We start from the raw sequence: 25252 nt of genomic DNA, 5'->3' as shown, positions 1-25252 counted from the left end.
GAAGAGAACTCCTGATTCTGTCCCACACCTGCCCATCTTTGCACACTCTAGACTGCCCTCCAGAGCACCCTATCCAAACTGCTTTGCTTTGAGCATTTCTGCAATGTCCATAGAGGTAGACCAGCTAATCCTTGTCACAGATTGGGGGTCAGTTTGAATGACTCCTACCACTTATCTCCCTAGGCTCTAGGACTTCTCCTGGATTGTTAGAGACCTATTCTGTCTTACATGCTTAACCAAGATTCTGAAGAGTAGCTACTACTGGTGTAGGTCCCGGTAGCTTTATAACCAGAAACAGAAAGTGACAGCCTCTGCGGAGAAAGAGGAACATTCCTCCATTGTTGGTGGGATTGCAGACTGGTACAACCATTCTGGAAATCAGTCTGGAGGTTCCTCAGAAAATTGGACATTGAACTGCCTGAGGACCCAGCTATACCTCTCTTGGGAATATACCCAAAAGATGCCCCAACATATAAAAAAGACACGTGCTCCACCATGTTCATCGCAGCCTTATTTATAATAGCCAGAAAATGGAAAGAACCCAGATGCCCTTCAACAGAGGAATGGATACAGAAAATGTGGTCCATCTACACAATGGAATATTACTCAGCTATCAAACAACGACTTTATGAAATTCGTAGGCAAATGGTTGGAACTGGAAAATATCATCCTGAGTGAGCTAACCCAATCACAGAAAGACACACATGGTATGCACTCATTGATAAGTGGCTATTAGCCCAAATGCTTGAATTACCCTAGATGCCTAGAACAAATGAAACTCAAGACGGATGATCAAAATGTGAATGCTTCACTCCTTCTTTAAAAGGGGAACAAGAATACCCTTGGCAGGGAAGAGAGAGGCAAAGATTAAAACAGAGACTGAAGGAACACCCATTCAGAGCCTGTCCCACATGTGGCCCATACATATACAGCCACCCAATTAGACAAGATGGATGAAGCAAAGAAGTGCAGACCGACAGGAGCCGGATATAGATCTCTCCTGAGAGACACAGCCAGAATACAGCAAATACAGAGGCGAATGCCAGCAGCAAACCACTGAACTGAGAATAGGACCCCATTGAAGGAATCAGAGAAAGAACTGGAAGAGCTTGAAGGGGCTCGAGACCCCATATGTACAACAATGCCAAGCAACCAGAGCTTCCAGGGACTAAGCCACTACCTAAAGACTATACATGGACTGACCCTGGACTCTGACCTCATAGGTAGCAATGAATATCCTAGTAAGAGCACCAGTGGAAGGGGAAGCCCTGGGTCCTGCTAAGGCTGAACCCCCAGTGAACATGATTGTTGGGGAGGACGGCAATGGGGGGAGGGTGGGGAGGGGAACAACCATAAAGAAGGGGAGGGGGAGGGATTAGGGGGATGTTTGCCCGGAAAGCGGGAAAGGGAATAACACTCGAAATGTATATAAGAAATACTCATTTAATAAAAAAAAAAAAAAAGAAAGAAAGAAAGAAAGAAAGTGACAGCCTCAGGTACGCAATCAGACAGGCATGCACAGATGCCTAGGTGCCATTGGAGACCTTTGAAACTAACTTGTATTTGCTAAGTTAGATGCCAAGAGGACTCACTGAGGGATAGTGGTATTCCTGCAGCTGGGAGCTCTTGCATTACTCATGCTTTCTACAGATTAGTTCTCAGCTCAGTAGAAAAGAAGGAAACCACCTTGTAAGAGGCAGCTTATGGAGTATTAAAAACTAGATCTGGAAGGGAGTGAGACTCAAATTGGAAAGCTATCTTTTCTACTGGTGCTATGCCTCCTTTATTAAGCCTACTTCACTGAACCTCCATGATATCAACTCTGAAATTATAGCAATCTACAGCTGCTGCTTGTGGGTTACAGAAAAGAGTATGCGGCACACTTAATGCAGTACCGAATGGATTATAGCTGCTCAAAATTTAAGATCCAGGGCTGGAGAGATGACTCAGTGGTTAAGAGCGCTGACTGCGCCCTGGGCAGCACCCCACGAGGGAACCTGAGCCTCGGGACCACAGGTAAGACCAAATTTTCTGCTGCAAGAAAGCTGCCTGGTGAAATCAAGACACAGGCCCACAGGAACAGCTGAAGACCTGTAGAGAGGAAAAACTACACGCCCGAAAGCAGAACACACTGTCCCCATAACTGATTGAAAGAGAGGAAAACAGGTCTACAGCACTCCTGACACACAGGCTTATAGGACAGTCTAGCCACTGTCAGAAATAGCAGAACAAAGTAACACTAGAGATAATCTGATGGCGAGAGGCAAGCGCAGGAACCCAAGCAACAGAAACCAAGACTACATGCCATCATCGGAGCCCAATTCTCCCACCAAAACAAACATGGAATATCCAAACACACCAGAAAAGCAAGATCTAGTTTCAAAATCATATTTGATCATGGTGCTGGAGGACTTCAAGAAAGACATGAACACACTTAGGGAAACACAGGAAAACATTAATAAACAAGTAGAAGCCTACAGAGAGGAATCGCAAAAATCCCTGAAAGAATTCCAGGAAAACACAATCAAACAGTTGAAGGAATTAAAAATGGAAATAGAAGCAATCAAGAAAGAACACATGGAAACAACCCTGGATATAGAAAACCAAAAGAAGAGACAAGGAGCTGTAGATACAAGCTTCACCAACAGAATACAAGAGATGGAAGAGAGAATCTCAGGAGCAGAAGATTCCATAGAAATCATTGACTCAACTGTCAAAGATAATGTAAAGCGGAAAAAGCTACTGGTCCAAAACATACAGGAAATCCAGGACTCAATGAGAAGATCAAACCTAAGGATAATAGGTATAGAAGAGAGTGAAGACTCCCAGCTCAAAGGACCAGTAAATATCTTCAACAAAATCATAGAAGAAAACGTCCCTAACCTAAAAAAAGAGATACCCATAGGCATACAAGAAGCCTACAGAACTCCAAATAGATTGGACCAGAAAAGAAACACCTCCCGTCACATAATTGTCAAAACACCAAACGCACAAAATAAAGAAAGAATATTAAAAGCAGTAAGGGAAAAAGGTCAAGTAACATATAAAGGGAGACCTATCAGAATCACACCAGACTTCTCGCCAGAAACTATGAAGGCCAGAAGATCCTGGACTGATGTCATACAGACCCTAAGGGAACACAAATGCCAGCCCAGGTTACTGTATCCAGCAAAACTCTCAATTAACATTGATGAAGAAACCAAGATATTCCATGACAAAACCAAATTTACACAATATCTTTCTACAAATCCAGCACTACAAAGGATAATAAATGGTAAAGCCCAACATAAGGAGGCAAGCTATACCCTAGAAGAAGCAAGAAACTAATCGTCTTGGCAACAAAACAAAGAGAATGAAAGCACACAAACATAACCTCACATCCAAATATGAATATAACGGGAAGCAATAATCACTATTCCTTAATATCTCTCAATATCAATGGCCTCAACTCCCCAATAAAAAGACATAGATTAACAAACTGGATACGCAACGAGGACCCTGCATTCTGCTGCCTACAGGAAACACACCTCAGAGACAAAGACAGACACTACCTCAGAGTGAAAGGCTGGAAAACAACTTTCCAAGCAAATGGTCAGAAGAAGCAAGCTGGAGTAGCCATTCTAATATCAAATAAAATCAATTTCCAACTAAAAGTCATCAAAAAAGATAAGGAAGGACACTTCATATTCATCAAAGGAAAAATCCACCAAGATGAACTCTCAATCCTAAATATCTATGCCCCAAATACAAGAGCACCTACATACGTAAAAGAAACCTTACTAAAGCTCAAAACACACATTGCACCTCACACAATAATAGTGGGAGATTTCAACACCCCACTCTCATCAATGGACAGATCATGGAAACAGAAATTAAACAGTGATGTCGACAGACTAAGAGAAGTCATGAGCCAAATGGACTTAACGGATATTTATAGAACATTCTATCCTAAAGCAAAAGGATATACCTTCTTCTCAGCTCCTCATGGTACTTTCTCCAAAATTGACCATATAATTGGTCAAAAAACGGGCCTCAACAGTTACAGAAAGATAGAAATAATCCCATGCGTGCTATCGGACCACCACGGCCTAAAACTGGTCTTCAATAACAATAAGGGAAGAATGCCCACATATACGTGGAAATTGAACAATGCTCTACTCAATGATAACCTGGTCAAGGAAGAAATAAAGAAAGAAATTAAAAACTTTTTAGAATTTAATGAAAATGAAGATACAACATACTCAAACTTATGGGACACAATGAAAGCTGTGCTAAGAGGAAAACTCATAGCGCTGAGTGCCTGCAGAAAGAAACAGGAAAGAGCATATGTCAGCAGCTTGACAGCACACCTAAAAGCTCTAGAACAAAAAGATGCAAATACACCCAGGAGGAGTAGAAGGCAGGAAATAATCAAACTCAGAGCTGAAATCAACCAAGTAGAAACAAAAAGGACCATAGAAAGAATCAACAGAACCAAAAGTTGGTTCTTTGAGAAAATCAACAAGATAGATAAACCCTTAGCCAGACTAATGAGAGGACACAGAGAGTGCGTCCAAATTAACAAAATCAGAAATGAAAAGGGAGACATAACTACAGATTCAGAGGAAATTCAAAAAATCATCAGATCTTACTATAAAAACCTATATTCAACAAAATTTGAAAATCTTCAGGAAATGGACAATTTCCTAGACAGATACCAGGTATCTAAGTTAAATCAGGAACAGATAAACCAGTTAAACAACCCCATAACTCCTAAGGAAATAGAAGCAGTCATTAAAGGTCTCCCAACCAAAAAGAGCCCAGGTCCAGACGGGTTTAGTGCAGAATTCTATCAAACCTTCATAGAAGACCTCATACCAATATTATCCAAACTATTCCACAAAATTGAAACAGATGGAGCCCTACCGAATTCCTTCTACGAAGCCACAATTGCTCTTATACCTAAACCACACAAAGACACAACAAAGAAAGAGAACTTCAGACCAATTTCCCTTATGAATATCGACGCAAAAATACTCAATAAAATTCTGGCAAACCGAATTCAAGAGCACATCAAAACAATCATCCACCATGATCAAGTAGGCTTCATCCCAGGCATGCAGGGATGGTTTAATATACGGAAAACCATCAACGTGATCCATTATATAAACAAACTGAAAGAACAGAATCACATGATCATTTCATTAGATGCTGAGAAAGCATTTGACAAAATTCAACACCCCTTCATGATAAAAGTCCTGGAAAGAATAGGAATTCAAGGCCCATACCTAAACATAGTAAAAGCCATATACAGCAAACCAGTTGCTAACATTAAACTAAATGGAGAGAAACTTGAAGCAATCCCACTAAAATCAGGGACTAGACAAGGCTGCCCACTCTCTCCCTACTTATTCAATATAGTTCTTGAAGTTCTAGCCAGAGCAATCAGACAACAAAATGAGATCAAAGGGATACAGATCGGAAAAGAAGAGGTCAAAATATCACTATTTGCAGATGACATGATAGTATATTTAAGTGATCCCAAAAGTTCCACCAGTGAACTACTAAAGCTGATAAACAACTTCAGCAAAGTGGCTGGGTATAAAATTAACTCAAATAAATCAGTTGCCTTCCTCTTACAAAAGAGAAACAAGCCGAGAGAGAAATTAGGGAAACGACACCCTTCATAATAGACCCAAATAATATAAAGTACCTCGGTGTGACTTTAACCAAGCAAGTAAAAGATCTGTACAATAAGAACTTCAAGACACTGAGGAAAGAAATTGAAGAAGACCTCAGAAGATGGAAAGATCTCCCATGCTCATGGATTGGCAGGATTAATATAGTAAAAATGGCCATTTTACCAAAAGCAATCTACAGATTCAATGCAATCCCCATCAAAATACCAATCCAATTCTTCAAAGAGTTAGACAGAACAATTTGCAAATTCATCTGGAATAACAAAAAACCCAGGATAGCTAAAGCTATCCTCAACAATAAAAGGACTTCAGGGGGAATCACTATCCCTGAACTCAAGCAGTATTACAGAGCAATAGTGATAAAAACTGCATGGTATTGGTACAGAGACAGACAGATAGACCAATGGAATAGAATTGAAGACCCAGAAATGAACCCACACACCTATGGTCACTTGATTTTTGACAAAGGAGCCAAAACCATCCAATGGAAAAAAGATAGCATTTTCAGCAAATGGTGCTGGTTCAACTGGAGGGCAACATGTAGAAGAATGCAGATCGATCCATGCTTATCACCCTGTACAAAGCTTAAGTCCAAGTGGATCAAGGACCTTCACATCAAACCAGACACACTCAAACTAATAGAAGAAAAACTAGGGAAGCATCTGGAACACATAGGCACTGGAAAAAATTTCCTGAACAAAACACCAATGGCTTATGCTCTAAGATCAAGAATCGACAAATGGGATCTCATAAAACTGCAAAGCTTCTGTAAGGCAAAGGACACTGTGGTTAGGACAAAACGGCAACCAACAGATTGGGAAAAGATCTTTACCAATCCTACAACAGATAGAGGCCTTATATCCAAAATATACAAAGAACTCAAGAAGTTAGACCGCAGGGAAACAAATAACCCTATTAAAAAATGGGGTTCAGAGCTAAACAAAGAATTCACAGCTGAGGAATGCCGAATGGCTGAGAAACACCTAAAGAAATGTTCAACATCTTTAGTCATAAGGGAAATGCAAATCAAAACAACCCTGAGATTTCACCTCACACCAGTGCGATTGGCTAAGATCAAAAACTCAGGTGACAGCAGATGCTGGCGAGGATGTGGAGAAAGAGGAACACTCCTCCATTGTTGGTGGGATTGCAGACTGGTAAAACCATTCTGGAAATCAGTCTGGAGGTTCCTCAGAAAATTGGACATTGAACTGCCTGAGGATCCAGCTATACCTCTCTTGGGCATATACCCAAAAGATGCCTCAACATATAAAAGAGACACGTGCTCCACTATGTTCATCGCAGCCTTATTTATAATAGCCAGAAAATGGAAAGAACCCAGATGCCCTTCAACAGAGGAATGGATACAGAAAATGTGGTACATCTACACAATGGAATATTACTCAGCTATCAAAAACAACGAGTTTATGAAATTCGTAGGCAAATGGTTGGAACTGGAAAATATCATCCTGAGTGAGCTAACCCAATCACAGAAAGACATACATGGTATGCACTCATTGATAAGTGGCTATTAGCCCAAATGCTTGAATTACCCTAGATCCCTAGAACAAACGAAACTCAAGACGGATGATCAAAATGTGAATGCTTCACTCCTTCTTTAAATGAGGAAAAAGAATACCCTTGGCAGGGAAGGGAGAGGCAAAGATTAAAACAGAGACTGAAGGAACACCCATTCAGAGCCTGCCCCACATTTGGCCCATACATATACAGCCACCCAATTAGAGAAGATGGATGAAGCAAAGAAGTGCAGACCGACAGGAGCCGGATGTAGATCGCTCCTGAGAGACACAGCCAGAATACAGCAAATACAGAGGCGAATGCCAGCAGCAAACCACTGAACTGAGAATAGGTCCCCTATTGAAGGAATCAGAGAAAGAACTGGAAGAGCTTGAAGGGGCTCGAGACCCCAAAAGTACAACAATGCCAAGCAACCAGAGCTTCCAGGGACTAAGCCACTACCTAAAGACTATACATGGACTGACCCTGGACTCTGACCCCATAGGTAGCAATGAATATCCTAGTAAGAGCACCAGTGGAAGGGGAAGCCCTGGGTCCTGCTAAGACTGAACCCCCAGTGAACTAGTCTATGGGGGGAGGGCGGCAATGGGGGGAGGGTTGGGAGGGGAACACCCATAAGGAAGGGGAGGGGGGAGGGGGATGTTTGCCCGGAAACCGGGAAAGGGAATAACACTCGAAATGTATATAAGAAATACTCAAGTTAATAAAAAAAAATAAATAAATAAAAAATAAAAAAAAAGAGCACTGACTGCACTCTCAGAGGTCCTGAGTTCAAATCCCATCAACCACACAGTAGCTCACAACCGTCTGTAATGAGATCTGATGGCCTCTTCTGGTGTGTCCAAAGACAGCAACAGTGTATTCAATAAATAAATAAATAAATAAATAAATAAATAAATAAATAAATAAATCTCTTAAAAAATTGTAAGATCCAATGTTAGTCTGTACATTTCTGTTGTCCCCTTCTACATCATCTCCAGTGTGCTATCAGAATGTGGGGCATGCAAGTGGTGCTTAGCTTGTGAGGACAGATCTCTTGTAAATGGGATTAGGAACCTTGTCATTAAAGCCTCAAGGAGCTTATTGGCTTCTTTGGCCACTGTGAAAGCAAATGAAGAGATGACTGTGTGTGAACCAGGAACGGGAGTCCTCATCAGACCCTCTCTCAGTGTTTAGAATTTGAACTCTGTAACCTCCAAAAGTTTCAAAAGTAAATCACTCTTTTGCAAAAGCTACCAATTCCCTGGCATTCTCTTGCAGCAAATAGCATTGACTAAGACACACATGCCATAAAACTCCGTGGAGATTCCTATCATTTGTATATTTCTTTTAAAAAGTTGCTGAATACATATTACCTCTAGGGATAAGAACGAAGCATGAACTCATGACTCTGCTCTCAACACAGAGTCCCGGCGTCCTTTTTGCTTTGTTCATTTCTCAACCTCTTCTTACCTTAGGATAGAAAACTACAAACAAGCCTTGCCCAGTTGCCAATCCACATCTGGAAGGTAAAAAGCCAACCCAGATCACACCAGTCAACTTTAGTCGCTCAGCACCAGAGCCCTTGGCCATGTAACCAGATCTGGCTGTAGGGAGAGTGACTAAGTGAAACTCCATCTGCAACAAGGTTTCCCTGGCTTCCCAGGAGGGTCCTGAGCAGGATATGAGGAGGCGGTGGTGGTGAGGTGAGAGGTCTGCACGGAAATGGTGAGGATCTTTGCACAGAGAATGTCTCGCCACAGCAGGCGTGGGCCTCCCCAGCATGACATCATCCTGGCGCTCAGTCATGCTCTAATCTCTGTACACTGCTCCTTTTGTGGAAGCAGAGAACTAAAAGTGTGCCTGGCATGTGGATATGTGGGTCATTCATGCTGGTGTGCATCCACACATGAATGTTGTACATGCGAGTGCACATGTATGTCGTGACAGAGAGTATAAGCTAGGGTTGCAAGATCTTGCACTAAGGATATTTTTTTCTGCTGGCCAAGTGAGCCTGTTCTGTCAATTGTGGGTAGACGACAGCAACTCTGATCAATCTGTCTAATTGGTATTGGCACCTCTGCTCACTCCTACCTGTTACAGCTTAAAACATTTCCAGTTAACTCTGAATTCTCCTTGTGAGGGAGATAAAAAATCGTAGCCAGTTAAGAATCCCCAGGGTGGAACAAATTAGAACACCTTCCTATTAAAGATCAAGGGAAAACTTGAGGACACAGTAGACTACAGTCTACAATCCCCTATACTGTTTTAGACATGAAGTAAAAACAAACTAAGCAGGGGTGAGGCAGACAAGGCAGTTCCTAGAACCTCAGCCCTGGGCAAACTGAGACAAAAGAGTGCCAAAATGTTTGAGGTCAGCCTGCTTTACATAGCAAGTTCCTAGCTAGTCTATAATGCATATAGCAAGACCCTATCTCAATAAACCTAGCTGAGTGACTTTGATTTGAGGGTCAAATGGCATTGTCAAAAAAGAACAAACCCAGAAGGAATGAGGACAGAGCTCCTCTGTACATCCTGTCCTAAGCTCACAGAAGGAGGGACTGCACACTTATCTCCACTTTATAAATGAAGACCAGGGCTCAGCTGGAGGACATTCTTGTCCAGGACATATAGCTGATAAGTCCCTGAGATTTGACTTGGATCACTGGAGATAGTTTTTCAAGTAAGACAGTTTGTTCTGCATGTATGAAGACCTGATTTCAAATCCCCAGGTATCTACACAAAGTGTTGGGTATGGCTAGAAGTACCTGCAACACCAGTGTGGTGAGGGTCAGGGATGGTCTTGCTAGCCACCAACAGAGCTCCAGGTTCAATGAGAACCTGATTCAAGAGAATAAGGTAGAGAGGTAACAGAACTGGCCATCCACTATCCCCCTCTGACCTCTGTACATGCATGTATGTTCATGCAACACACACACACACACACACACACACACACACACACCACAACACAAACAGCACATCACAAATAAACAAGATAAATAAAATATAAATAAACATAAAACCTGATCTTCATGATTTAAGTGGCAGAATTCTGAGCCACTGGATTCTCTTAGTCTTTCACTTTGGTGCCTATAACCAATGCTATAGAAATAGCAAAGTTTATTCAACTAAGTGTTTTATCAAGGACTTTTGCATTTAATGTCATCTTCAACTGAAGTGAATGGGCTTGAGTATGCAAATCAGGGTTTCTAAGCTCTCATCTAGACAGGATTAACCCACACTTATGAATCAACATGAGATTGCACCAAATTAACCCCTGAATAAATGACACATATTGGGTGGATAAAAATCATGTTTTAAATCGTATGTGTCCAGTATTTTGAGCTTTCCCTGCATGGGGGTTAGAGGAGAGCTGTACACCATGAAATTCAGTACACAGATTTATTGAGCATGAGGGTATAGACTTGGCTTTGGACAATCCTGGGTTCTAATCCCCAATCTACCACTCTCCCTGTTGTATAACACTGAAAAGACAACTCATAGTAGGGATTCTCAGTTAACTCCTCAGCAAACTGTAGATTAAAACCCTCACTTCTTAGAGTTGATTGGAATAACTAAAACCAGATCCTGAGAATTAACATGGAGTATTCACCACGCTGTCTTGGCTTTTTCTCTTAGGTACTGTCCTTATGGCTAAGACCTAATGTTTAACCAAAAGCAACCTCAAAAAGGGTTTATTGTGGCTCACAGTTCTATGATGCAGCCCATCATGGCAGAGAAGGCATGTCAGGAGGAGAAAGATGTTGCTGACCATAGTGTGTGTGCAGTCAAAAAGCAGAGAGCACACAGAAAGTGGAACCAGGCAAAAGACTTCACGGCCCATCACCCTCCAACTGGGCCCTACCACAAGGCCCAGCACCAACTGGGGACAAAGAAAGTATTCAAACACATGATCCCATATGGGATATTCTACATTCAAATAGCAGCACTCCTCGAATCACATTCATCATTCTGCAACTATATGTATGCTTATGTATCTATGTGTATGGGCCTGTGTGTGTGTGTGTGTGTGTGTGTGTGTGTGTGTGTGTGGTTTGTGCCTGTGTGTGTGTGTTTGCATGCATACGCACACGTGCATGCTTCTGTATTTCACATGCTTCTGTCATGTCACTTCTGAGTCTGAAAGTTCTATGATTGAGAGACCCTATTTCTTTCAATATTCCAAGTCTGTGATTCCTGGGTCAGCTAAAATATGCTCAGTGAATATAAAGAAAGTGTTTGAACATACCCTCTTCCCACATTCTCACCTAATATAGTGAGCTTCCAGATAGTAAGCCATTTAAGCAAAGAAAAAAAATTAAATTCTCTGCTGCTCTATGCTCCTCTCTGCCTCTATCAATTATTTTTGCTACAGCACCTATCACATTGCTTTTGCATTCACTATTTCTATGGTAATAAACTCCTTCATAGCAAAATAGCTCATTTGTCAATCTGTATAATTTGATTTCATTACATGTACTTGGGGTTTGATACCTGTATGACTCCAATAAATGTTCATAGAACTCAAAACATTGATGCCTTAGGGGGCACCTGTCCACTAAGTTGGAACTCAGACAAAATTACCCTTCTCATATCTCATGACTCATAAATTCTAACTGCTATCAACTCTCCCTGTACCACTTCTGACCAACAGGAACCAATAGAAGGAAATGGAATTATTTTTGTTATCCCTGAAAAAAAAACATAAGTAATCAATAATTCTCTATTAAATTGGATGCTTTTTAAAAGAACTATGAACCATATCCAAGTAGCACCTCAAGACTTATCACTCTCAATCACTCATGCATATAAAGAATATCTGCTGGGAGGTTGTTAAGAGTCCTGAGATACTCAAGATTCTACTTAAAGCTTCCTGGGTCTTTGAAGACTTAAAGAATGAAGCTGGAAAAATGGTTCAGTGATTAAGAGCTGTGGCTAATCTTTCAAAGGACCCAGGTTCAATTCCCAGCAACCCCACACCATGGCTCAAAAGCCATCTGTAGTTCTAGTCCTACAGTATCCAATGCCCTTTTCTGATTGATGCCCTCTTGTGGCTTCCAAGGACCCTAGACATGCATATGATACATATATGTACATGGAGGCAAAGCATCCATAAACATTAACTAAATTATTTTAAAAATGATTTTTTTTAAAGAGAATGTAAGAGCACTATTCTTACTTACCAAAAGGAAATTCCAGCTGCTCATATTGGATTACTTGATGCAGATAGTCTCTGGAAAAAATTCCTTTTCCACTGGTCTCAGCACCATTGGTGAAGGGAAACTCTGATACACAAAGGAAATCATCAGTAAGTGAAGTCCAGAATAGAATGCTTAGGGACTGGAAAGTTTGGTACACCTGTGGACATCATCTCCCCAACCAGCAGGAACATCTCTGAAAACAGGAAGAGCCACTACTTCATGTGTCATTGTTCTCCACAGGAAAGAAGAGGAAAGCTAGCTATTGTCTCCGCCAGTCTAGCTGTAGTTAGGAATGTTCTACATGTATCCCTGTCAAAGGTTCATTCTGAGACTAAGGACAAGATGGATCTAGATTCTTTGCTTCTCTCATCAGGCCATTTTTCTGAGTTTCATCCTAAGAGATGCATAGTGAATTCACTCTCATTTTGTGTTGTGAGTTGTTCCTCTTGCCTACTGTTATTATTATTAATAAATTATTATTCATTATTATTTAAGAAGAATAATTATTATTATTATTCAAGAAACTTAGATGGTCCAAGACATTTGGGGACCATTTGCTGTCTTCTTTCCTTGCCATGTCAAGAATCCTCATTGCCTGGGCTTTTAAATCTAGAATCAAGCAGTTCTGCTCCCCGCCACCACCCTTTAAATCCAGCTCTGATGCTAGGACTTTAGCAAGGCCTGGGAACATCAGAATGCATTTCACACTGAAAAAGAATACGAAAATCTCCTCACCTATCAGAGTAATATATTGCAAGAAGGTCACCTGTTCCACATTTCACAAAACCTACAATTTCTCGTGCACAATGTCCCATGGAAAGTCTGTAGCTAAATTTTTCCCATGGTCCTGTATGTTGCAATATGAGATTAACTTCAGGTCATTCCAATAAGAACTATCTGATAATTATCACAATCTTCATCTCGCTGTTTGCTAGATCAGCATTATTCAAATTTGGAACTAGTGACATTTTGTGCCAAATAGTTTTTTCATGCTATATCACCCTGTACATTATAAACTTTGCACAGAATCCCTGGCTTTGGTCTACTTGATGCTAATAGCAATTTGAAAGTGTGTCAGCTAAAATATCCTTAGGTATCATGAAACATCACTGGGGATCAAACTCACCCCTTGAGAAGGAATATCCTGGAAGATAACAATCACAAGAAAAGAGATTGTGTCTGTCCTGCCTGCAGCTGTATTCTCAACATTTACTAGGGCCTCTGTGTTCCAGCCATGTGTAGAGACTGAACAAGCAAGTAAGTGAAAGAATGAATCAGTGAAAGTATTATCGTGTCCTCTCCTGGTCTCCCTCTCCACTTAAATGTGTGTGTGTGTGTGTGTGTGTGTGTGTGTGTGTGTGTGTGTGTGTGTGTGTGGTGTGTGTGTATTATAATGAATAAAATGAAAACATATATAATATTTAGGAAGCCATAAGAAATAGAATCCAATGCACAATTAATAGAGTCTTACATCCTAATCACACCTCTGACATCAGATATTATTTTTGGTCATGTAACTTCTCTACCTCAGGTGTCCAGGAATTTTCTATGAGGATTAAATTAGTTTTGTGTAAGTAAAGTTCAAAAGATAAAACCACAACAAATGATAAGTAAAACAGAATATTAGAAATGATAAAGGAAAACTAATTTTCCCTGTGAAAGTCCTTTTCTAAAGCCACTATCCTTCCACATTTTCTAGTGCTTGGTCCAAGGAGACCATACCTTCTTCCTCTTGCTCCAAGCTCATTGCCCTGGCTTCCTATGGTCTATGTTTATCCTTTAATAGTCAATATCACCTTTTAGGATCTCCTTGATTCGTGTAGTATTGGTACCATTATAATAAGACATGCCTGACACAGACTAGTGATGAAACAAAAAGAGGTTTAACTTGCTTTATATTTCTAGAAGATTGAGTCCAAGATTAGACAATCTCATTGGTTTGGACCTATACCCCAGGTAGATAAGATGGCAGAAATGTGTGACAGAGAGAGTGCTTAGATCTTAGGCAAGAAGCATAGAAAGAAGCCATAGTGTTCCAATTCCTTTTGAGGGCACATACCCAAGAAACCTAAGGAAATCATTGAAGGCTCCATGCCTTAAAGATTCATAGCACCTACTGACACGGCCACACTGAGAGCCAAGCCTTTGCTTACAGGTCATGGAATACCTTACCTGAAACAGAGCAGCCACTTTCCTGTTCTTCCTGCTTTCTGCATGCAGTTCAGACATCAGAGCATACAATCAATTAGTCATGTCTCTCAAAACAGTATGAGCTGAGGCACCTCATTGCCCTTCATGACTTCCATGACAAGACAGACAGTGGGAACAAGTCTTAAAACTTGGTGAAATTCCAAGTGTGGAATTTATCTTTGTCACAGATTTGTAAATACAGAATGTCCCACATTTAACTGTGTTCTTATGGGTCAAATATACTGTTCAAGAGCAATTTATTACTAGTTATTAGATTGATGTCAATAAGATCACAGCTTCAGTTGTGTTGTATCAAAAGCAGTCATTGACTTCTGACTCCAGCACTTTACACCAGGCTCTCAGCAGGTCTTGCCTGGCAATGCTTTTTCACTTAGCTGGGCCCCTGATGGAATCCACTTCAAAGGAAGCCCCTTCAGTTGCTCTTACCATGCAGCTGTCTCCCTGACTTATCCTGGCCCCCCTCTCCCCCTATCCACAGGGATTATGGAGGCTTTGGTGTCACTTCCTTATAAAGCATTTCCACAAAGGGAAGCTTCTATCATCTGTCTCAAACAGTGAGTCATCTTTCCATCCCCACTGCAGAGCACTCCCGTGTACTTCTCATCCATATGTCAAGTCCGATCCTGGCCTAGACAGGTGTTCCCAAGGATCTGGAAAGTCTTTAAACTCCTTGTATGGAGGATGCTCCACAAGATAGTTTCTGAAAAGCTTACTGGGTGTAAGCAGATCTCCAGTCCCCAGATACCGCAGCCACATCTGCCAAGGTTGCTGTTCTCAGTGGAAACCAGAGAGAAACTGAAGAGAAAGATCAGACTTGTGGGCTGTCTTCAGAAGTACTAAGGGAACAGGGAGTCTGGCATGGTTTATATTCACTCCTCTCAATTCCCTTTTGATGTTTACCCTATCTAGTAGAAGCAACCAGATGTGTGAGAGGAGTTTAGGAGCAATATATGAGCAGAGTTTGTATAGTTCTTATGAAAATCTTGGCTAGGTCCTTTCCCCACATGGGATGCTGAGTCAGGATACGCCGACATGGATGCAGGCTTAGGCTGTTCCACAGTGGGTGGGACCTGCAGACAAAGCTCTATGGCTCTCTTTCTTATCTCTGGCTTGAGTATAATCATCTCTTAGCTTTCCAGTTTGACAAAGTGTACTGTGGACGAATCCTTAGAGTTAATTGATGAGCAGCCATTCAGATAAAGTCTGACACTTTCTGGAATCAGGCTGCCCCAGGGATGATAAGGAAGAAATGTGTCAGTCCAGATTTCATCTTTCTTCCTGGCCTAAATCACTCAACACTGCAAAGCTCCCACATCAACAGACCACAGAAAAAACTGTCAGGCTGAGGGTGAGGGTTACAATTCCCAGGCAACGTTTCTGTTCCTCCCTGTCCTCTGACCCACCCCATGAAATGCAACAAAAAAGAAATGTCATTCCAAATTTCAAAGAAGACTGATCCCATCTCTCACAGATAATCTGGTATATTAAAAAACCTAGAAAGTTTAAAGCTGAGATCATGGCAACATTATGGAGTACAAATGCTCTAACAGTAGGCTGGGAGGTGATAATCTTAACCTGTTTTCATTAACAGGTAACTTAGAAAGGACATTTACTTTGACTTGGGATTTTATAGGCTGAAAAGTTTAAGAACTAGGAACTTGCATATTTGTTTTGCTTCTTGTGAAAGCTTTGTGATTGTGATACTTCCAACAAGGTGAAAGGCAGGAGGCTAAGCAGCCCTGGGAAAGAGGAAACTGGTTGAATCCCTCCCTGAGTGGCTTACCTATCCCCATGTTAAAAATCAAAATGAATCAATTTATGAAGTTTTTACTGCCATGTCCCAAACACCTGCCAACACTGGCACAGTACAATCAGATTTCAACATGAGTTGAAAAAATCATAGTCAGTATAGGTAAGTATGCTTAGTCAGAACAGAGGGGCCTGCCTAGGGTGCTCCCCACAAGGAAAAGGGGTGATTTGTATAGCTATATGAAGCTAGTCCACCAACCCCCAGGTCCCGCTGAGGGTGATTATATTTTCAAGTTAGCTGAAATCATCTGACTATGAATGAAGGAAATCATCCTACTTAGAAAACAATGAAAGAAGAGTGATCTTGTCTTGAATCTCTGCTATTTCTGTTGCTGTTGGAGGGCAGGCAAAGGGAGTTTTTTTTTTTTCAAAGGCAATTCATAACATTTCTCCCAGATATTAATCTCTCAGAGCAACATTGAACATCTGTACAGGAAAAGTATTCATTTTTATACATTCTTGCCTCTGGTAAATTGCATAAGCGTGTGTGTGTGTGTGTGTGTGTGTGTGTGTGTGTGTGTGTGTGTGTGTTGTATATCTGTAGTAAAAAAGATGGGGAATTCATGAAAGCTGTGTAAGAAAAGTGATTACTACAAATTGGCCATGCAGTGATCTTTGTAGCCTGTCTGAAAAGGAAATATGTATATTTTATTTTCTTGTTTTATTTATTAACCTTTTATACTTGAATGAGCACATTCCTGGAATGTATGTCTAAGATTATGTTTCCAAGTGCAAATAAGGAAAATAGAAAAGGATAAAAGGAAACCCTCAGAATAGACTAAGTCCCTGGTTTCTAATGGTAAACAACCCCAGAATACAACAAGAAACAGCATAGGCATTTGACAGTGTTGTTTTTTAACTGTAAGAATAATGTCAAGTAACATCAGTTCTTTTTGTTACATTTTACAACCAAGAAATCTAGGAAAATGAATAATTCACCTTGAGTCCCCTTCCTATCCAAGCATAGTGGTTGAAATAGGATTGGAACTGAGATCGTGCTAGATAACCATACAATTTCATAATTAGCAGAGGAAGTCATTTTGCTGTCTCACATTACTCAAGAGGCCAAAGCAACATAGCCAAATTCCTCTTAGTAGATCACCATGCTCAGACTCCAGAATCACTCCACATAAACTACTTGAGTCTAAGAATGCCACCATTGCCTTTTGCTGATTGTCAATTAAATATTCATTAACATACCCCCAATATTGTTAAAAATTTGTGAACTGGAATCTTCTTGGTGGATTTGAATTCTTTCATGACTCACCCCTGTACCACAGTATTTTCCTCGCAACTCGAATTTGAAATGAGTAGAATAATGATAGAATCAATCCAATGGGCTCATAGTAAAGAACTGAAGATTTAGTACAAACAGTCCAAGTAGTTCCTAAATCACGACAAGAATAACAACTCTATAAATGTTAACCACCATTACCTTTTGCTATTCACAGAAGAAAACTAAGAAAAAAAAATAGGAGAGAGAAAAAGTGACAAATCACATTTCTTCATGTGTATTCCATCCAGCTGTGAGAAACCAAGTGAAGAACTTTGATCCATATTGATTTCAAAGGTGCATTCCTATGACCTACTCTAAGCCCAAGACTCACTTTTGACTCACTTGTACTCATTGCCACAACCCAGGTTGAGACCAATGGACACCACCAAAATCACCTCCCACCTGTCTCTGTAGGGGATACAGAACTCTACAATTTCTGGCTTGATCTTGCCCAACACTGGTCTATTAAAGTCTTACTCTCTTAGACTCTCCAAAAAACTGTCTTAAAGTGTGAACAGGATAGTACAATGGATTTCAACTCCCTTCTCCCCGCTATTAATCCATGCAAAGCTAAGATTGGAGTCGCACATTCTTAACAACACAGCTATGCCCAAGGATGCTTCAACTAAATTTTAACAGGAAATAAGGGGTCAAATACATCATTCAGCATCAACATCAAAACCCATCATAGGGCACCAGTTTGCAGAGTGTTTTCTTTCATAGAGCTTTATGTGATATTCATACCAACTCTGGGAGGTACTAAAGGTGTGGGGTTTTATTTGATTCTCAAAAATAGAAAGAAAGGGGGTTGGGGATTTAGCTCAGTGGTAGAGCGTTTGCCTAGCAAGCGCAAGGCCCTGGGTTCAGTCCCCAGCTCCAAAACAAAAGAAAGGAAAAAAATAGGAAGGAAGGGAGGGAGGAAGGGAAAGAGAGAGAGAGAGAGAGAGAGAGAGAGAGAGAGAGAGAGAGAGAGAGATAGAGAGAGAGAAAGGTAGGTTGAGGGAGGGAACATGTTTTTCCTTGAGATGATTTACCTTCTAAATATTCAAGCTGAATGGAACCCACAACTGACTGTGCCAAACTTATGTCTTAACCATATTTGTTATAATAAAGCCAGCCAATTAGAGTGCCAGCCAATTGGTGTGCCAGTCATTTTTGTGGAAACATGAATGGACTTCCTGTGGTTTGGGCATGTACAATAGGAAAATGCTGCCTGCCTTAGAGGGGCTGTCACAGAATAGTTGAGAAAATGGACAAGGAAATCAGTGATAACATTCAGCACTGTAAGCATCAAGAAAATAATTTAAACAATGGTTTTTTTGTTCACCTCCAAATTATATGATATGTACTATTCTAAACATGAATGAAATGCAAACTTATTAACAAATTATTAATAAATACCAGGATATTGGCCATAAACAGATGCTAGTTATAAACAACACTGTCAGTAAACAGACATCAAGATACAGGTGTCTGTGGTCTAGTAGAGCAAGAGGCCAAAGGAAAGACTACACATGTAATGTGCTAACAAAGAAAATGGTAGTGTAAATGAGGGTAGAGGAGGAGTCTCCTGTCTGGGCACAAGAGTTCTGAAAATATTGTCAGAAGAAACACTACAAAATAAAACTTAAAAATATAATTTATCATATGGTAAAACATGGCTCCTTCTAGCAAATTGGATGAACAAAGGTACTCGGACTTCTAAATTATTTCTTCAAATTTTAATTTAAAATATTTGAGTTTCTAATGTCCTTAGCAGGTGCCCATTTAATACCAAGGCATAGAGAGCTGGGTGGTGTCAAGGACATTCCCAAAGTCTCCCAGTCAATAAACCACCCCTGGAACAAAAGAAAAAAGTCACACAGTCAATAAACCACTCCTGGAACAAGAACTCAATACCAAACCAAGTTCTTTTTATGCTGTTCCAACCACACAACTGACTTCTTGGTTACCTGTGTACCTGACCTATGCTGTTTTGTCAGGCAAGCTCCCATCTGTCTTGCTTCCCACTCAGGAACATCTTTGAGAGATTGGGAGTTTTGATTTTTTTTTTTGATGATTGGTTGGTGGTTTCCTTTGTTGTGTGGAAGAGGGAGAAGAGGTGAAATAGAGAATCAATGAAGATGATGTGTAGACAAGATGGGGAAAGTTGATGCTAAGCAATGATTTTAATTGAATGACTGACAGTCTGCCTTGGATATAAATTCTTTCCAATTGTTTGAGAAGACTTTTGGCCACTGTAGAGTTACATGAGGCTTTGAGATGAGTTTTGACATGACAAATCACCATACTCAGACTACATAACCATTTGGCATAATCCACTTGAGTCTAGAATGTGGACAAGGCTAGGAGCAGCAGAGGGGAATATTACCAGAGTTGGAAGCCAGAGATCCTTACAGAGGGTGATCACTTGCCTTTCTCAAGTTAGCTAGTTCCAGCCAATACTCTACTCACTGTCTAGTCCATCTGGGGAAAATAATGTAATAGACCGTTAAGACAATGAGAATGATCTCACCTGGGGCAATCCTCCATACTCCCTTTGGCCTCTAATCATGGCCTCCACCAGCAACTCATGAATGAGAAGAGCAAGCAACAACAAAGTCAGTCCTTGGCAGGAATCGATGTGCAGAGGTGGTGTTTACAAGCCTTCTTTCTACCCTCTCACATGGAAAAAAAATTCTCATAGTACTGAAAAGAATATAGCCATGCAAGATCAGATGCCAAAGATATGATGGCCTTGCCAAATGAGAAGATTAGTGGCTATTAATTTCCGTAAGCGTCCTCTGCCTTAATGTCTGGTAGATTTTGGAGGCTTGGTTCTGACTAAAATGACCATGGACCACGGCCATAGTGGCCTATGGCTTGTCATTTCTCCTCACTGAGTCCCCTTTCTTCATGTGTGCAACAAACGTATTGGACGTTATAATCCAGTACCCCCTTATGTTCTGTGGATAGAGAGAGGAAAAGGCTAATTATAAAATATAGCATGTCAAATATTCATGTGTCCCTTCATCACATCATATAGTCAACAACTACTTTCTGAGCTTCTGCAATGTCAAAGTCACTTTACTAGACACAGAGATAAACAGTCCTGATCACAGACCCACAGGAAGCCTAGGGTCTAGGAAGGAATATTAGGCATACAGGTATATACAGATAGAGAACTCCACAGCGTGAAAGTGATGACTACACTGACAGAGCTGAGCTATGTGTGTGGAAGCATTTTTGCTGTTATTTATATTTTGTCTGTTTGTTTTCAGAGCTGTTAGTAGCTGGTTTTGGTCATCTTGACCTAAACCTACACATATCTAAGAGGAAGAAACCTTAATTGAGAAAATGCCTCCATGAGATTGGTCTATAGACAAATCTTTGAAATATTCTCTTAATGATTGAGGTGAAAGAGTCCTCACCACTGGAGGCAGTACCACCCCTGTGCAGTGAGTGCTAGAAGAAAGCAGGCTGCTGTCTGAGGATCCCCATCCCCTAACTGGGCTGCCTGGTGTGGCCTCAGTGGGAGAGGATGCATCTAGTCCTGCAGTGACTTGATGTGCTGGGGGCAGGGAGGGGAGGAGCGGGTGATTGGGGGGGGGATCCCCCTTCTCAGAGGGAAAGGGGAGGGGAAAGGAGGGAGGGGCTGTGTGAGTAGGACACTGAGAGGAGAGGGGGACTGCAATAGGAAGGTAAAAGTGAATAGATAAAGAAATTAAGGGTAGAAAAAGAAAGCAGACTATAGGCACTGATCAAGACTAGGAGCCTTTCCTGGTTATAGAAGATGTCCAGTTCACATTCAGTATCCCCCATTGCTAGGAGACTTCACTAGGGTCATTCTCACAGTTTCCAGGGATCCACTGTACTAGGTTTCAACATCACCATCCAAATGCCCCCAAATTCCAGTCATCTCTCCCAATACTCTCTCCCTCCATCCCTCCTATACAGCCCACCGGCAGCCTGATCCCTCCTGTTCCCATAACGACCCATTCCCAGTCAACTTGAAAAATCTATTCTATTTCTTCTTCCCAGGGAGAACCATGTGTCTCCCCTTGAGCTACTCTTGTTATTTGGCCTGTCTTTCCTTCCCTTCATATAAAAGAGGGATTATTTGGGTCTGAGGATTGAGGCATGATTATCTTTTACTTAAGAGCTAATGTCCACTTATGAGTACATACCATGGTTTTCTTTCTGGGTTTTGGTTGCCCTACTCAGCATATTTTGCCTATTTGTTCTATCCATTTGCCTGCAAATTTCATGATGCCATCGTTTTTAAAAATGCACAATTTCTTTATCTATTCTTGGGTTGAGGGACACATCAGAGGGACATCACCTACCACCTAATGGAAGCAGATGCAGAGAGCCACAGTCAAATACTAGACAGAGCCAAAGGAACCCAACAGAAGATGAAGGGGAAGAATTATAGGAACCAGAGGGATAGAGGACACCATGAGAACAGAATCAACTAAGCGGGATTTAGGGGCTAACAGGAACTGAAGCAACAAACACAGACCCTGTACCAGTCTGATCTGAGTTCTCTACATATGCCTTAAGGGTGTATAGGTTGGTGTTCTTGTTGGAGTCCCAACAGTGGGAGCTGAGGGTGTCTCCGACCTGCTTGCCTGTGCTTGAGACCCTTTTCCTTCTTCTAGGTTGCCTTGTCAAGCCTTAACATGAGGTTTTGTGCCTAGGATTGCTATAATTTATTAGGCCATGTTTGGTAGATATTCCAAGGAAGCCTGCTCTTTTATATGAAGGGAAACAGAGGAGTGAATCTGGAAGAGATAGGAGGTAGGGGGATGGACTGGGAGGAGTAAGGGGAGGGGAAACTGTGGTTGGGGATGTAATAAATGAGAGTAGAACAAGAGAGAAATAAAAGTCAGACTGAGCAAGCCAGGGAAAGAAAACCAGTAAGCAGTGTTCATCATGGCCTCTGCTTCAAGTCCTACCTCCAGGTTTCTACTTTGAATTGTGTGACCTGAGAGTTGTAAAATGAAAGAAACCCTTTATTCCTTTTAGCCATGGTGTTTTATAAAAGCAAGTGGGGAACTAAGATAGACAAGGTTTTACTACATAGCCCCAACTGGCCTGGAACTTGCTATGTAAATGGGCCTCTAACTCTCAGAAGTCTGCATGCTTCTGCCTCCTGAGTGCTGGGTCAAAGGGATAAGATACCACACCTGACTTGGAAGCATTTTTAATTAGATAAATATTACAGGAAACTTCCAAGTGAAGTTGGATCACAGAACCAGGTGGTTAATGGTTTTGAGAAGTGGAGATGAGGAGATTAAGTAAATTTCAACATAAGTCCTATGTCTAGAAGAGCACATGATCTATACAGACCCCTTTGCACAGAACAAAAGCTCCAAAGGGAATGTGAGGGCCATTGGATGACCATGAAGAACTGCAGAGCAAATAGAAGCATTAGTTACCCAAGAGAAAAAAACAACCTATGGCAAGGGAGAAAATCCTCACTGACTATCTTCTTACAGGAATTAATATCCACAATGTATAAAAATCTTTTAAAAACCCAAAAGAACAAATTCAATCAGCATATGGGCAAAAGAACTAAATAGACAGTTCCCAAAAGAACAAATAACTAGCAATAAATACATGGGAACAGCTTAGCCTATTTCTCCATCAGGTAAGCAAACATCCAAATTGCTTGAAGGATCCATCTGACCCCAGTCAGAATGGCTGTCCTCAAGGAAACAAAACCCAACAGTTGTTGGCAAGGGTGTTTTATGCTGCTGATGGGAATGTGAATTCAATTAATTCAATAACTATGAAAACCTGTCTGGGGAGGTGCAATAGATGGAAACTAAGGCTGACATTTGGTCCATGTGGTATTTAGCCTAAAATAGCAGAGTCAGCTTACTGCGGAGATTCTGGAATAGCCATGCTGATCATGGAACCATTCACAGTTCATCTCCATGTCATCAACAGAGAGGAGGAGGAGAAAGCTGTAGTGATACACAGAGGAATTTTATTCAGCCATAACGAAAAGTACAGCTATGCCATTTGCAGGAAAATGTATGGAACTGGAGATCACTGTGCTAAGTGAAATAAACTAAACTCACACAGGTAGACAAACACTGGATATTTCTCTTACATAATGCTAACTAGGAGAAAATAACAGTAAACAGAGGACTCTCGGGGATGGAGGGCAAGCGTCGAAAAGGCATTAGAAGACTGAATATCAAAATATATTATGCACATTATGGAAATAGCACAACAAACACATCACTCAGTATAATTACTAGATGTAGAAGTATAAATAGTCCAGGGGAACAGAACAGGGTCTAGTCTGAGCAGTCGTCCTCACTGCAAGGCCAAGGTATAGCTAGAATTATGATGTTTGGCAGCATTTTTGGAGAAAACTTTTTTTGTTGGTAGTGAAAGGGTTTCTTGCCCTTGTTTGTTCTTGTGGGTTTTGTATGGTGGGTTCTGTTTGTCTTTGAGAAAAGGTTTCAGTCTACAGCGCAGGCTGGCCTCAGACTCATGATGATCCTCACTCCAGGATTACAAAGGACTGAGCCTCCATAACCTGCTGAACATTCATTTTACAAGTAGATTGCAGTAAAGCAGAGACTGAACCATCAGCCAAGGAGATAGCATGGGCTAGACCTAGGGCATAAGTAGCACATATGTACCAGCAGATGTGCAGCATGGTCTTCATGTGCACCCCTCCCCATAACTGGAGCAGAGGCTGCCCCTGAATCTGTTTCTTGTCTGCGGATCCCATTCTTCTAGCTGGGCCACCTTGTCTGTTCTCAGTGGGGGAAAATTCACCTGCAGAGACTTGATGTGCCCAGGGTGGGTTGACACCCAGGGTCTGCCCACCCCTCTTTCCCAGAGGAAGGGAAGGGATGGGAGCTGTGGGAGGGATATTGGGAGGAGAGGGAGGCTGGATATTGGGATGAGAAGTGAATAAATAAATTAATGGGGAAAAAAAGATGTGTCTACAGTGTCGTGTGACACACTTCTATAACAGCTGATGGCTACATTCTTAAGTGTCAGGATCTCTGGCTGTTTCCCCTCTCAGGGCCGCCCATTTGGCTTTGCTTTCCAGTAATAGATTAAGCAGTTTGTGGTAGCTGTGAATTCATGATTGACTATAGAACACTAAGAATTGTTGGGGACCAGGGATCTCAGGTCCGGAACATTCTTAGAAGAAGCCCTATTAATCACACAGGCTTTTAGCAGACACTCTCAACTTATTTAAATGCCTTGTTCAGGTCTATATAATTAGTTACAAGTAAATTGATCATATATTGTGTATAAGCGTAGCTCATGGGACACAAGGAGTAAATAAGTGCCTGCCTAACACTTTATTTGCTCACTGAGAAGAGGTAACCTGGGTCTACTTAGCAAAGCCTAGAAGCATGGAAACACTCACTACTGGTAGAAAGGCAGGCTCGTGCCACTGAAATATGTTTTGGCTAACATGCAGAATGAAAAAAATTCCCAAAGCTACGAGCATCTGAATCAGCCCAAATGGTTTAAAAGTTCAAATGAGTCGTTTTATGACATGACTATTTATGGATGTTTTTGATGTCTGAAGGGTG

Source organism: Rattus norvegicus, chromosome 5 (assembly GCF_036323735.1).
Source record: "Rattus norvegicus strain BN/NHsdMcwi chromosome 5, GRCr8, whole genome shotgun sequence".
In the NCBI taxonomy this organism is placed as follows: Eukaryota; Metazoa; Chordata; class Mammalia; order Rodentia; family Muridae; genus Rattus; species Rattus norvegicus.
This window is presented reverse-complemented; position numbering follows the sequence as displayed.